Source organism: Sarcophilus harrisii, chromosome 6 (genome assembly GCF_902635505.1).
Source record: "Sarcophilus harrisii chromosome 6, mSarHar1.11, whole genome shotgun sequence".
NCBI classification, from domain to species: Eukaryota; Metazoa; Chordata; class Mammalia; order Dasyuromorphia; family Dasyuridae; genus Sarcophilus; species Sarcophilus harrisii.
The window spans coordinates 217,417,803-217,432,849 of NC_045431.1; positions in this window are offsets into that span (position 1 = coordinate 217,417,803).

Below are 15,047 nucleotides of genomic sequence, written 5' to 3' on the forward strand. Positions count from 1 at the left end.
CATACACTACAGGGGAGCTAACATTTCAAACCAATTGCTCTTCTTTGATGTGGATACCTTTTTGATTTTTTTCTTCATACTAAAGCAAAACGGTTAAAAGACTAGAGAAAACAAACCCCATGTATTTCTACTTATAATACTACTATGGACACTACTACTTATGACTAACTACAACACCTGTTATATAGAGATAAAAGGATGAACATTTCAGGCCTATCTGAAAAATGATGTATAAGTGGAAGAGGAGAGAAGGGAAAGCACCTTAGAGTGATTTTCAAGTCACCTGCGTTAAAATTCTGATTTCATTTTATTTTTATTATTATTATGATTGTTATATAATGTCCTTGTTATTTAGGATAAATAGTTTTGCATATATTTTTATTATTATTAATAATAGGATATAGTTTTGCATCTATTTTTATTATTATTAATATTCTGTTGTGATATATGGTTATAATTCTGAATCTATGATTACAACACATATAAGACATGTGTATAATTGTTACTCAACTCATTCTCTTCTTTTTCAGTGAAATTCAGTTACAATTGTCCTCAACCAAATTGCTATCCTGCTATTTTTTTTTTCAGATTTAATGCTCTATTGCACAGGTTGATAAAATAACTTCTTTTTTGTCATTGAATAAAAGCTTTGGGATATAAGTTCATTTTCTCTATACTCATCAATACCTTCAAGACAACTTTGGTAGTGTGCAGGCAGGAACTGGTGAAAACTAGTTTTGCTGATGTGGTCCAAGCCCCCCAGGATGTACATTTGCTAAGTCTTCATAAATGTGGAGATCAAGCAGTATGCTTCCCCATCCCCAATTATTTGCTTACATGGGATAGAATTATGCTTCCTGGGTCTCTGGCCCTCGTTCCACACTAGGTAATGCACAAAATAACCTCATTTCATTGGTTCAGATTACGCTACTAACCTTACTGTTGGGTGACAGGGCAGTTCCTATTACTAAAGCCCTGAGGGACTCTGGACTTTCGATCAGAATATGAATACTGATACACATGTAAAGTCACCCCACTGTGTGCTGCCCACAGACTAAGGGCAGTGGAGGCTTTGCCCCACTTTGAGTAAAAACAATGATTCATTAATTGTTGTATTTGTAGAACAGCCACTGGTCATCAGCCAGCTTAGTTGTCTTAATATGAACATTTAAGACTTGCAAAATCCTGTTCCTTCCCCCGTGTGAATTTTATAACAACCATATAAGTGCATGTACTAAGGATATTATTATTCCTTTTTTACAGATGTGCAAATTGAAGGTTAGAGCACTTAAGGGATTGGCCAGTCACCTAGTTGGTAAATGATAGATGTGAGTTTTGACCCAAAGTTTCTCCTGACTCCAAGTATAACATTCCTTCCACTATACCTCTCCATTAACCAGTGAATCTGTGTTCCAATTCCCTCACCTCTAAATTGATGTTGTTAGAATTGGTAATTTCTAAGGTCCCTTCCAGATTTAGCATTATAAGACTCTTTGTTTACTAGATATAATAAAATGTTTGCTTGAACTTTTTATCTTTACCACTTTGGGGACAAAGTTTTTCATTTGCTTGAAATCACAATATCATTTTTAGAACAAAATTGGTTAAATTTTTGTTGTGCCCATCATAATCCATTCTTTCATTTATGCCAAAATTTCAAAAGTTTCTATTTGTACTCAGAGCATTTCTTGATTTTCTTCCACTATTTATCCAAATAAGTTGGGTGAAATACCAAGTAATTTAAAGTCTTGAAGAATTAGCTTTAAAAAAGAAACAGAATGGTAATTTCAAATGCATTATTTGTTAAATAAAGCTGGAGGTAAATTATAGAAAGAAGTCAAGAGATTCTTCAAGATCATATCTACAGGAAAAAAGAGATTATTCTGTTAGCCAATGGCAAATGGTCTTTTGCCTATATTTTCTGGACAATGTCTCTTTTTGTCCCATTTTATTTAGTGCACACATGGGCATGCTTGTTGGTCTTAAAAGGACCTAAACTTAGTTCCTGGAGGTACAAGGGCATGGTTAACTCATAGAGCTTCAATGCTTCCTAGGGAACCATGAAAATAGAAAGCCAATCTCAAATGATGAGCATGTGGCCTTTTGGCTCTAACAGGTCAAATATTACAGTGGTGGAAGCATTAACATCACTACCACAAGCTGGAAAGAATTATGTATGAATTACTATTATCATCCTCAAAGTTGCTGTAACTCACAAAACTAGCTTTCCAATTTCCCAAATAAAGATTCACCTGGAAAGTAAGGGGATAGAGTTAGGTATAGTAAGAAACCAAATGCAGCCCTCTTTGTAGTGGCCAGAAACTGGAAACTGGGTGGATGCCCATCAACTGGAGAATGGCTGAATAAATTGTGGTATATGAATGTTATGGAATATTATTGTTCGGTAAGAAATGACCAACAGGATGATTTCAGAAAGGCCTGGAGAGACTTACATGAACTGATGCTGAGTGAAATGAGCAGGACCAGGAGATCATTATATACTTCAATAACAATACTATGCGACGATCAATTCTGATGGACGTGGCCATCTCCAGCAATGAGATGAACCAAATCAGTTCCAATAAAGCAGTAATGAACTGAACCATCTACACCCAAGGAAAGAACTCTGGGAAATGAGTGTGAACCACTACATAGAATTCCCAATCCTCTATTTTTTGTCTGCTTGCATTTTTGATTTCCTTCACAGGCTAATAGTACACTATTTCAAAGTCTGACTCTTTTTGTACAGCAAAATAACTGTATGGACATGTATACATATATTGTATTTAACATGTACTTTAACATATTTAACATGTATTGGTCTACCTGCCAATAGGTAGGGGAAGAAGGGGGAAAATTGGAACAAAAGATTTTGCAACTGTCAATGCTGAAAAATTACCCATGCATATATCTTGTAAATAAAAAGCTATAATAAAAAATAAAATAAAAAAGAGACCAAATGAATTTAATCTCTTTTGGGGGATGCTAAGCATTCTAATTAGAAAGAAGCAATCAGTACAGTTTGAGAACCCTATCTTATACTTTTGGATATAGCGAGGGAGCCCAGCATAAAGAGATTTTTTAGCAGTGCTTATGGATTATAATAAATAAACTCTCCTGAAGATGAGCTATCCTCTAGTCATAGATAGGCTAGGAAAAGCTGAGAAATAACTCTTTCCATTCAGCTTGAAAGTCCCCTTTCACTTTGGCCCTTGTCAGCATGACAAGGATGAGTGAAAAACATCTCCTAAATCATGACCTTTTTTCAGTTTTGTTTTTGTCATGGCAACTAAGCTCAGCCAGAGTTCTCTTGTTAATTGAAAATAAAAATTAACTTATGTTGACTTTGCTAACCAATTCTGTGTGACAAGAATCAGTGCTAGGAAAAAGACTTATCCAATGCCTTTAACAGGACTTAATAAATGGGTTTTTTTAGTATTGAATGAAATAGATTTGAATATCTGTATCTCTAACTTCCCCTTACTTCTGGACACTTTCTCCCACCTACTCATCTCTTCCACAGTGTTCTTACTCATCAATTTTCTTTCACACTTATCCATCCACCTACTCGTTTTCCCACCCAGTCTGTCTTTTACTGACCTGTTGATCATCTTTCCCATTCACCTACCTACCCATTATTTCAATCCTCTTCCCATTTTCCCAGGGAATCATTAACATTTCTGACAACATCACCATGGGGATAGCATAAGGATTTGAAAGGAGAACACGAAACATTTAAATCATAGTAGTGGATGAACCATGGATCTAAGGAGAATGAGGGCAATAGTCAGATGCTGCAGAGTAAGAAAATATATTGATTCAGAAACTTCCCCAAAAACTTAAGCTATGATTTATTTTCACATCACTTAAGCTGATTCTATCTGACTTTAAGAACAGCACTGAGCATTGTGAGAAACACAGAAACAAAGACAATTATTCTAAGTGGTTACCTTCTAAATTAAATTATATCAATGGGAGAAGAAAAATGCTCTGGGGGAAAAAGACTCTGACACATCACTGTGACATGACACATGATAATAATCATCAGAAAGACAACTGAAGGTAGAAAGTAATGGTTGTTCACTTGCTTTTCGGTCATATACAAATCAAAAGAAATTGGTTTCCCATTTCTTTCTCCAGCTCATTTTACAGATGAGAAACTGAGGCAGAGAGAAGTTAAGTGACTTGCTCAGGTTCAAACACCTAGTTAGTGTCTAAAGTCAGATATGAATTCAGGTTTTCCTGCTTCAAGTCTATAAGGAAGACAAGAAGTGGTATGACTAAAGGAAGAGTCAGTCTTTTAGCAAGTATTAAACCTACATTATAAACTGTATTAGGCATTAAAGAGCACACATTTTAATGGGAGATACAAGATGCAAATAATTAGTTATATTAAATATATTTTATATGTGTATATGTCAAATATATACATAAAATATACATTCAGAGTAACTGAAGGTAATTTGAGAGTGGAAAGCATTAGCCACTGGGCAAAGGAGTAAGAGTAGGGAAAGATGCCATTTGAATTGAACTCCAGTGAAAGTCAAAGAAAGCAAAAGATGAAGGTCAGTGGGTAAAGTATTCCAGGAAGGGGAGACAGTCAGCAAAAAGGCACCAGAACAGGAATCAGGGTCTTATTTAAGGAGCTAAAATATGTCATTATCACTGATCTTAGATTTTATGTAGGGCATAAAAAATTGGAAAGGTAAGAAGGGGCTGAGTGTGAAAAAGAGTGATCTTCACTTTATTTTTTTAACTTTTTATGTAAATCCAACATAGGCATATCTATTATCTTGTTGCACAAGAAGAGTCAGATCAAAAAAGAAAAAGAACGAGAAAGAAAATGAAATTCAAGCAAACAACAACAAAAAGAAAATGCTATGCTGTGGTCCACCCTCAGTTCCCACAATCCTTTCTCTGGGTGTAGATGGCGCTCTCCATCACAAGATCATTGGAAGTGGTCTGAATCATCTCAGTTGAAGAGAGCCCTGTCCATCGGAATTGATCATCATATAATCTTGTTGCCGTATATAATGACCTCCTGGTTCTGCTCACTTCACTCAGCATCAGTTCGTGTAAGTCTCTTCAAGCCTCTCTGTATTCATCCTGCTGGTCATTTCTTACAGAACAATAATATTCCATAACATTCATATACCATAACTTATTCAGCCATTCTCCAACTGATGGGCATCCACTCAGTTTGAAATTAAAGGGATTTCTCTCTAAGAAAAATGAGAAAGATCAACATGAGGAAAATCTATGGTAGGGAAAAAGTCAAGATACAGGTTTGGGATTGGGTGAATATAGATAGATGGGAGAATGTTAACCAATTAGATAAAGCTAGGCAACAAGCACTTATTAAGCACTTTCTAGTTAAGTGTGTTAAGCACTGTGTTAAACTTTGAGAATATAGATACAAGTCCCCTGCATGATGGAACTATAGTTATTAATTATTTTAACTGTTATACTTAATTCATCACTACCTAGAAACATGGCTATTCATACCATAACATTAGAAAGGAACTCTCTCTAACTTTGTGTCCCTTTCTCACTAAAAGAAAACAAGATTCCTAACAGAATAAGCAGAGTATTTTTCTAGTTACTGCTCCCATATGTCTATGTGCTTCTGTCCCCCATTCATGAATGACTAATTGTGTCTTTAAATCCTACTCTTTTTGTGGCTTCCTCTTTCTAGCAATTCTGCTTTGATGGATGACAAGTATCAGTTCTCCTTCCTTTTCTCTCTAGAGCTAAACTGCTATGAGGATTATTTCACATAGAATACAAAAGGATGGTAAGATTAGTGGTGCGAAAGACTAGAGATCATCTATTTCCCCCCAGTTTTGCAGAGAGGAAACTACTACCCCCCCAGAGGATATATTATTTGCCCAAGTTAAGTTAAGTAGTCAACAAACAATAATCAAGCATCTGCTAAGTGCCAGGCACTGTACTAAGAGCAGGGAACAGAAAAAGAGGCAGAAAACAGAGTCTACCCTCAAAGAACTCACAAGTTACAACAAGTCAACAAATATGTACAAACAAGCCATACTCAAGATAAAAAGGAAATAATTAAGAGAGAAAAAGCACTAGTATTAATAGAAAGTAATTTTTTTAGCCTTGAGCTCCTTTGTTGACTTTCCTTCTTTTTTCAAGGAGCCAAGTTATTAGATTTTTGCTTTTGAACAATCTTTGCCTTAATTTAAACATGACTTGAACCTGATAAACTTTTATCTCTATTATCATCTAACTTTGTATTTTGCCACATTAGGTGCCAAATATTTGCTTTATTGTACTCAATGTGTACTCCTTTAATTTTTCATTATTGTCATTATTAATCTTCATGTGCCAATGTATATGATGATACAATAGGTAAAACACTAGACTGGAATCAGGAAACCTAATATGTCCCTCACTTTACTTAACAGAGGGAAGACTAGATACGTCATAAACTTTCATCTTTAATTTTGAAGTTATGTGATGCTTCAGATACAAATATAATACTGATATGTCATCATCATTTGGATGATACTAAGTGTAGGAAAGGGTTAAAGTGCTCCTCGCATATGGTCTCACCACTGACCCTTGTTATTACTGGCGAGCATTTGCAAAATAGCTGATGTGGGTTAGGAGCACCAGAAGAACTTTCTCTAATTGGCCCCTGGACTCATGATACTGGCCTTTTGCACTTTTGTAATAGATTTTTAGTATTGCATACTGACCAACTATGTGAAATAGTACAATAGTATTTTTCTTTGGAAATAAAAATAGTATTTTTCTTTGAAAATAGATGGTTAGCTTTTCTCTATCTATGTAAAACTGAAGCTGCAAAACTAGTTAAGTGATAACTATGAATGCAAATCAAATGGAAAAAAAACCAAATAGAAACATTTTTAATTCAAAAAATTATTTGCTAGATTTTTAAGGAATAACAAATGAGAATTAATCAAAATACCAGCTATAACCCCAGAACCAGGATAAAAAAAAGGCAAAAAAGTTTCTAACAAAAGTTTCACAGTTTTTTAACTGTCCAATGTTTGACAAAAAAACTCAATTTGTGCTAACCAATTAGGAACGTTCTGCTGAAATGTGAGATATGATGTCATGAGAATGTCCTTTGATCTCACAAATTTAGTAAAGTACCTCAGAAGTAATAAAATTTCTTTTGAAGTCTATAAATTTCCTAGCTTCCCATTTCTCCTATACTTTAGTCAGTTGTCTATTTTTTTTCTCCCCTGAAGATGTGATACCTAAAAGTTTTCTAAGGCATTTAGCCATCTTGTCTTGACAAATAACCAATTCACCTTTATTCCCAGTGTATTCTTAGGTATTGATTTTACCAACCAAAGCCAGGCATATGTCACACTTATCCAGTGCACATCCCCATCCCTTGAAATGTAGTTTGAACATCAATCAGCCACCTGGTCTTTCACCTCTAATTCCTATTGCCACTGTCTGTCAATTATTAAAGCTTGCCTGTTTCCACAATGGAGTTATTTTTGAAAAGTGAAATACACATATATATCTATATGGAATCAGCCGCAATATATCATCCTTTAAAAATGAAAATTTGCCTGCAGTTCAATGAAAATAAATTGTATTAAATGAATGAAATATTTGAAAATGCTTATAAAATTAAGTTTTTCCAAATCTTATACTTATTTGAATCCGATGGTAATAAAAAATATTTTAGTTGTTTGCTACTTGTGTTTTCTATATCAAAACAATATTTGATGGTAATAGAGCAATCTGTAATCAGACTCCAAGCTTGACCAGGACAATATATTTAAAATTCAAATCAAATAGGGTCATTAGGCTGTACAGAAGTCTTGCTGTATTTCCACATGGTCAAATAGAAGTCATAGAATGATGCCCACCTCTAGCTGCAGCCCTTTAAGAAAGAATAATGTTTGCTGGAAGTCTTTTAATGTGTTGGGTAGACAGCAGAACACTGCTCTTGCTCAGCCTATAATTGTGGGGCAAGTTTAAAGAGATGACCTTTGTAGCTTTCTATGGCTGTCTGCAATTCATCAATCAGCCTGTTCATCTGAAGGGGTTAAATTACAAGCCTTGTTAGCAAGAAGTAATTGTTGATGTCACACCTATTAAGTTTTTGAGTACTGAGTTTAAGGGAAAATAAGTTCTTTAATCCTTACCAGATTTTGGAGGGAGATCTATGTTTGAATCAATATGTGATTGTATGTTTGTAAATAAATTATACATAGAGTAATATTTCATTAATTTACACTTGGGGAATTTGTTGTTTATAATAAGAGTGATATTACCTCTGCATATGAAGGGAGATGGCTTAAGAAAATGAATACGAAAAGGATCCCAGAGAGAAATGGTCAAACTAGTTAAAAAAATAGTTTCAAGACTTTGTAAAGATCAACTACATACCAACAACTAATATCACATTTGCAAATAGTCTTACTTTTTCATTAAGGCAGGTTCCCAGAAGAACTGCATTGATTAACTCTGTGTTAACAGAATTCATAGTGATGTAAGTGCTTGATTTGGCTTTTTTGTGTATTGTTGTTGGGGTTGTCATGAGGCAATTGGGGTTAAGTGACTTGCCCAGGATCGCACAGCTAGTGTTACATGTCTGGCTATTTGAACTTAGGTTTTCCTGACTTCAGAGCCAGAGTTCTACCCACTATACCATCTAGCTGCCCCCAGTTTAAATACTTGAAAACAAAAATAGTAGTAGTCATAACATAAATGTTATTTGTTATTGTTATTCAGTCATGTGCACCCTTTGTCCATGTCCAAACTTTCTGCGGTTTTCTTGGCAGACACTAGAAAGGTTGGCCATTTCCCTTTTCAGCTCATTTTTCAGATGAGAAAAATGAGACAAGCAGGATTAAGTGACTTGCTCGAGTCATACAATAAGTTACTGAGATAGAATTTAAATTCAGGTCTTTCTGACTCAAAGACTCACCACTGTATCCATTGTGCTACTCTACTTGATCATATTATATTATAAGATATAATAATAAAATTTTCTCATATAGTTCTTGAAATATACAGAGAGCTTTCCAATTGTGTCATGTAGATAGCAATATATAGCTTAGTAAATATTTGTTGAATTAATTCAATTGAAAATTATAAGGTAAGCATTACAAATATTCCCCATTTGTAGATGAACAAACTGAAGACAAAGACAGAAAATGACTTCTCCAAGCCAATGCTGAAGTAAACTGCAGTCTTTGAACTCAAGTCTTTGGATTCCTAATTCAGTGCCTTTTCCATTACATCATGTTGAAATATCCAATTCTTGTTTTAAAACTTTGTCATTCAGACAAATTCAAATTAATGGGATTGTTGAGAATGTAAAGGAAAGAAAAATACAAGCTATGGGGTTTTTTCTCTCCTCCTTCCCCCTGCCTCCCTCCCTTCTTTTCTTTCTTCCTTCTTTCCCTTTTCTTAATTTGTCTTTTTTCTTTCCTTCATTTCTTTTATTTAGCTAGGAGTTTTCACAGCTTGCCATGGCCAAATAATTTATCACCTACGTTCCCAACAAAGCCATGAAAAGCTTAAAAGATAAATACTATAGTACTGATAATATTCTCATTTATATTGCTGTCAAAATGGCATTACAATAGATGATGTGATTTTTAGAGAAAGAAATTAGTCCTGGCAGAATGTTCATAACCTGTAATTGTTATATTTCTAGAAACCTAACTTACATAATTTAAGATGAAGTCCTGGCAAAGATCCACATCATTTATGGATTATTAATAAGATAGACCTAGAGTTTTTTTTTAGTAGAATCTAATAATGAAAGTTTAAAAACTTTAAGTTTTACAGACTTTCAAGTCATTACTTTTCTTTGATTATTTATCAAATATAAATTAGCCACCACTAAAGTCCTTCTTTGGCGCATCATCACAACACGGAGGTGACCTCAGACTCCCCAAAATTCCTTCCACAAATCAAATGAACTAGCAGCTTCTACCAAGCTGGAAAAGCTTCAGATATAAACTCAAAAATGACAGGTATACTTCTAGTACTTTTTCCTCAATTATAGAAATTCTACAAGATTAATTCCTAAAGCACAAAGGGTTCTTGGTCTGTATTAGTTGAGGATCTATCAATGTCAATGAATTCATGAATCCTTGAAAGAAATGTTAAAATAAAATAATATTCCAATCACTCTAAAAGCATGGATAATAATAAAATAACTGGAAGGAAAGTTAAGAGAATTGGAAAATCAATGGAAATCCAACTTTTTATCTGTCCTTTAAAAACAGGCAAATCAGGTTAAACTAAAGTTATAAAGAGTGAGAATCCATCTGAAAATTTGAATATTCAGTGTGTATTCATGAATTATCTTCTTCCTCCTTATATCTACCTATCCTTCTTTCATTTTTTAATTTTTAAAGCTATGAGATTCCATAACTCACTATAACAAGGATGTCCATCACCTAGTTGCTGATATGCAAGCAAGTGATGAATTTTTGCATTTTCCCTGAATAATCTCCCAAATCTGTCTACATATACCACATTAATTACTAAGAATATATAGATAATCATTTTCTTTATCCCTCTTTATGCAATAAATTACTTAGTCCTATTGATGCTTTTTCCACAGACATCATTCTAATCTAATCCTCATCATCTCACACTTTCAAAAAAATGAAAATATCTCTTATCATATTTGTTTTTGTTTTGTTTTGTTTTTGCCTACAATGTCATTTCTCCATAATCTAGCTTACATTCTCCACCAGGTTGATCTGAGTTTAAAGCCATTTTATCATGTAATTCCCATTCTGTAATGGCTCTCTATTACCACTAGCAAAAACGCCAAATTCTCTAGTTTAGTATTCACGCAACAAATAGCTACATGCCTCCAAAGTACAAAATCATGGGTTAAATTCAAAGAAAGATGAAAAATAAATGAAACAAGGTTTCTGCTCTTCTGCAAGGTTTCCAGTCCTTAAACATTTAAAACCTCACAATCTGACTCCAATATTGCTTTCCAATGCTATTTGTCAGCAACAATAATAATAACTTACCTGTACAAACACTTTATGCACATTATCGCATAAGATTTCTATGATAGCCTAGGGGAAGATGGCACCCATCTTATTATCTTACTTTTACAGATGTAGTAACTAAAGCCCAGAAAGGTTCAGTCACTTACCCACAATTACATAGCTAGCTAGTGGAAGATCTGAAACTAGATAAACTGTGTCTCCAATTTTTTTCTTACTGCACTGTTACCTCCTCCTGACTAAAATGGGTCTTCCATCCCCTCTCTTTGTCTATCTAGATCATAATGACTCTTCAAGTGCAAACTTGAGTTACGCATGCTTTCTGAAGCCTTAGTCCCTTGTACCTCAGTCTCTACAATGGGTCCTTTCTCTTCTAATCTTTGTATAGGTGGCTTTTCCTTACTTCCTATATCACTTTGACTTTGAAGCCAGATCCCTATCTACTAAACCAGAATGGGAAGAATATCACTCAGTCAACAAGCATTTCCAATGTTCTAGGCTGGGCGAAACCAAAAATATTTCTGTCCTCAAAGAATTCAAAATCTAAAGATGGAGAGGAGAAGACAACACATGGGAATAGAAAATCAGTCCTAGAGAAAGGGTAATACACAAAAAAAGAAATGAGAGTAGAATATGAACTTATAATAAAACAGAGCTGATAGCAACAAGAAAAAATGGATCAGAAAAGATATAAATAAATAGCAATAAATTGGGAGGAAAGAAATGGAAGATTTTTAAAAGGGAAAGAAATGAGTAAAGAAAGAGAACAGAAAGGGCAAAGGAAAAGAAAAGTAGGTTAGACAAGAGAAAGAAGGAGAACAGAAAAAAATAAAGGAAAAGGGTGGGAAAGTGAAAAAGAAAATAATTTATTTCTACCTCCACATATATCACCCTTTTAATTTCCTTTCCCTCCAATATTATTTGCTTCCATTTTAAAAAATAGTTTCTGACAACTAAATGTATTAATGGAATTATGTAGCCTTCATAGTAGAAATATCACATACACACAGACACACACACACACCCCAACCCTCAGCGATCCAAAAAGAAATTTACTTTAAATCCTACAACCACTGGCTGTATCCTCTTATCCAAAGCACCATTCTGATGTGTATGTGATGGGGAAAGAAGTCCTGATTACAAATCAGGCTTTTCAGTCACAACTGCACAGATGGATAACACCCCCATCCAACAGTGTCAACCTTAAATATAAAGGGCAATAAGCTATAGAGAGACACTTCACAGGTGCAGAAACAGGTGACTTTTACCCATGGTCACATAACAAAGATAGATCTGGAGAAAGAAGCAAAATCAAAGACAATAAGGAATGTGGCTCCAATGGCTGAATTATACCAGCTTCTTTCTAATCTAGTTTCATATATTTTAAGGGCATAAAATATTTTAAGTCTATCACATTGTGTTGTGTATGTGATTGAATAGTATTAATGCTCCTTAGAGTGTGGTGCATTAGCACTACAAAAAAAACACTCTTAAAAGAGGGGGGTTCAGAGGAGGGGAGGGGGACCAGAACTATATTTTAGGACATCTTTTGCATTGGCAGATTACTGTCACAGAGTCTGGTCCTCTCATGGATGGCTGATCTAGTATGACATCAGAGGTCAACCAGTCAGGCAAGCAATGGGGCCATTTGCACGCTGCAGTGCTATTGGTCAAAATACTGAAAAGTTTACTTCAAATCAACTTATTTTCCCTTGCAAAATAAGCGTCCTGCTTTCCTTCTTCTTCTTCTTTTTTTTTTTTTTCTAAAGATCATGGTCCAACATCTTAGCATCTTAAGGCCAGTGAATTAAGTTATCCCCATAATTAGTCATTCAAATAGGAAACTCTAGCAGATACTCAGACTCTCAATGACCATGGCAGGAAAATGCCTTAGGAGGTTACTGACAACTTTATGGTGATATTCTAACTCACTTTTACTTACTGGCAAGTTACTGTACTTTCCCACCAAGGACTCTGTTCCACCTTTAATTCTTTAGACACCATTTCATCTTTAAAGATAACCCTACACATGATCCAACTCAGAAGTATTAAAAATCTGGTAATACAATATTCTTGAACTGTTTTACATAATAAGATTTTTTTCAACTCACAGATGTTGCTAAAAGGGGGAAAAAAGACCTGTAAAATTCTTCATCGTGCATCTTTTTTCCCCCTGCAAATCCTTTTTTTTTCTTTACAAAAGCAATGTGAATAGGAGTAAAAGAAGACAAAACTTGACCTCTTGTGATCCCAGCATTAATAGGTCTGTTCATAATTCAATCTATGTGTGTGTAGAAGCATCCATGTGGAAACATGCAGGCCTGAGAGACATAAAGCCTTTCCCTTTAAACATTATCTGACCCTATCAGCCCTATTCACAAAAGAAGGCTTACGTATGCATAAGTTGAAAAAATGGACAATCTCATTGTGCAGCAGAAAGACTACACATTATACTCTCCATTCTCCAGGAAAACGCAGCACGGAAGTGACACTTGTACAGGATTGGGGAGGGTCTATGACCAAGGAGGAGAAGACTGCAGAAAATGTGTATTGCAGTGGGGAAGTCTCCTATTTCTCCTTTTAGGAAACAATGGGACGATGCTTCTGTGGGACACAGGGTATCTGAGTCTCTTATTTTGTGGCATGTGCTTATAAATACATTGAATTCCCTGAGAGACTTAGTAAGGGAACAAAACCACATGCATGATAATCTCCTATTTTCCAGGATTAAAAAAAGTCCAGAAACATTCTCATTATCATTAATAGATCTTTTTTGCATCTTCTGTTTCTTCCAGAGATCAATTCAGCTGTCAGCATGAAGGCTGGGTAGCCCAGAGTCCATCCACGTTAGCAGGGAAGGCTTGGAGGCACACTATGCTCACTCTGTCATCTGAAATCAGCACAAAAGGCAGAAGATAGAAACAGCACACTTAAATGTGTTCCCAAAATCAGACCTCAAGCTTTGGATTGAGACTTAAGGAAGCTTTGCTCTTAATAAAAATAGAGAGGGGATAGAAAGGAAGAAAATGGAAATGTGTTCATCAGTCCCTCCTTCACACTTAAAAGAGAGTTAAGTTTCTTAGGGAAATAAGAGTGAACGTAAGTCTGACATGATGAAAAAAAAAATGGCTTCAGAGTCACAAGAACCTCTTAGCTCCTAACACAATTTCAAAGTAATCACAACTCTCTCTTGTTGGAGGAACCATTTGTCCAGATGGCAGGAAATGATTGCAGTTACAGCAGCCCACTACCAATTCACCAACCGGCTACAACTTGCTTCTCTCACTGCTACTAAGGGAAGATTATCCCTTACTGTTCCTGTCACATTCTGAGCTTCCTCAATCCACTTCATACCTGAGCTGAACAAAGTAGGTGGATGACCTTCTATCTACCTACTAATAGTATTTTGCCTGCCCATCCTTAGAGTGTGGTGCATTAACGTTACAAAAATAATTCCCTATTATAATTCCCATTCATAGAGGTAAAGAAAGTATCCTTGATAAAATTCGATAAAGCAAGGCAAAGGAGAAATTCAGGATAAAGATATTAACAATAGGGGGATAGTTATTCTTAGAAGAAATGGGATGGCAAAGAGTATTATGATATATAACAGGATAAGCCAAATATACATTATTATTACTACTAATAAATTAGACTTTAGATTTTCTTAAGACTTTTCAAAAAAGACCTTTTACATGATTATCTCCTGTATTTTTTTTCTCTTATGAGGCAATTGGGGTTAAGTGATTTGTTCAGGGTCATACAGCTAGGAAGTATTTAGTACCTGAGGCTGTATTTGAACTCAGGTCTTCCTGACTTTAGGGCCAATAATACTCTGTTCACTACAACATCTAGCTGCCCCTGTCTCTTTTATTCTTAAATTGATCTATACATGGAATATAATGGTGTGTATGTTATTATTTCTGATTTTCTTAAGGGAAAATTGTTATTAAGAACCTCACTTTCCTAACAGGAGCAATAGATAGTTTCATACATTGATAGGATTATTATATCTTCTATTTATTGCTTCTGTCAATGCAAATCGTAATCTCT